Here is a 1,819-nt window from a genome sequence, read left to right as displayed (position 1 = left end):
TGTGTGTGTGTGTGTATATATATACACACACAGTGGGGCAAAAAATATTCAGTCAGCCACCAATTGTGCAAGTTCTCCCACTTAAAAATGTGAGAGAGAACTGTAATTTTCATCACAGGTCTGCCTCAACTATGAGGAAAAAAATCGGAATATCACATTGTTCGATTTTTGAAGAACTTATTTGTAAATTTAGTGGAAAATAAGTATTTGGTCACCTACAAACAAGCAAGATTTCTCGCTCTTATGATCCCTTTGGCTTGCCATACTATCGTCCCCTGACTGCACAGGCTAGTCCCTGTTACGGAGCAGCAGTTTTCTCCTGTGCTGAACAGTGACTGCATGTAACTGGGAGATTCTCTGACCCCAGAAATAGAAATATGTGTAATAATAATAATCTTTATTTACATAGCACTTTTCAAGATAAAAATTACAAAGTGCTTCACAGTAAAATACAGAATAAAACAGAGTAAAACACAAAGTAAAACACAGAATCTAAAAACAGAATTAAGAAAAAGCAATTTTAAAAAGATGTTTTAAGCTGCTTTGACCTGCTGGGAGTGTACGGCTACACAAGGTTCAGTGCTTGGTTATTTAAAGCTCTATAAATTAAAACCAGGATCTTGAACTGCACTCTGTAGTTGATAGGGAGCCAGTACAGCTGGATTAACAACGGGGTGACGTGGGAACATTTGGAGGTTTTGATTAAAAGCCTCACAGCAGAGTTCTGGACAACCTGAAGCAATTCTAGAGATTTTTTACAGAGACATGTGAAGAAGGAGTTGCAATAATCAAGACAAGAAGAAATAAAAGCATGAATGAGCATCTCCATCTCAGAACGCAATACAATTGAACTCAGTTTACCATAATAAATGATAATGGTACCATGATAAATGGTTTTAAATGATAAAAACAAGACAGAACAAGTGACCCAACATGGGAGTCAAGAGATAAAACTGGGTCTAGAGTTACTCGGAGGTTTCTGACACCAGGTCAGACCAAAGAGGCAAGTGGACCGAGCCACTGCACTATTTGGGATTGGTATTTGTCAGGAGCACAAACGAGGACCTCAGTTTGGGCTTCATTTAGATGGAGAAAGTTGTCGTTTATCCAACTCTTGATCGAATCCAGACACCTGCGTAAAATCTGTATTTGAAAAAGATCCTAAGGTTTAAAAGATCTATAAAGCTGAACATAATCAGAATAAAAATGATAAGAAATGTAAGTAAAAGAGCTTAAAATGTGCTGCAAAGGCAGCAGATATAAAATGAACAGTAAAGGTCCCAAAACAGAGCCTTGTGGCACACCAGAAGAAAGGGATGCAGAGGAGGACTTAGAGGATAACACGGAAAGGGATCTACCAGTGAGATATGAGGTGAACCAGTTTAAAGTGGATCCAGATCCTCCCACCCAGTTTATCAGCCTGTCCAAAAGGACATGGTGGTTGACCGTGTCGAAGGCTGCAGTTCAGTCCAGTAGCAGCAGCACAGAGCAGTTTCCTGCATCAGAATGTCATTCATGACTCTGAGAAGAGCTGTTTCAGTGCAAGGAGCTCTGTGAAAACCTGACTGGAACTGATCAAAAATGGCATGTTTGTCTAAAGCAGTTCTAAGTTGTTTAGCAACAACTTTTTCTAAGATCTTTGAAATAAACAAGTTTAGAGAAAAGTCTGTAACTGAACAAGAGGGAGGGGTCAAGCCCAGGTCTTTTAAAGAGACCTGGGCTGTACCAATACTTTTATTCAGCTCTTAAAGTTAAATAAACCTGATATCTATTGATCCGCGTCCTCCATTATGAAGTCGAGAAAAGTTTTTGATGGAAG

Source organism: Oryzias melastigma, linkage group LG3 (assembly GCF_002922805.2).
Source record: "Oryzias melastigma strain HK-1 linkage group LG3, ASM292280v2, whole genome shotgun sequence".
NCBI classification, from domain to species: Eukaryota; Metazoa; Chordata; class Actinopteri; order Beloniformes; family Adrianichthyidae; genus Oryzias; species Oryzias melastigma.
This window is presented reverse-complemented; position numbering follows the sequence as displayed.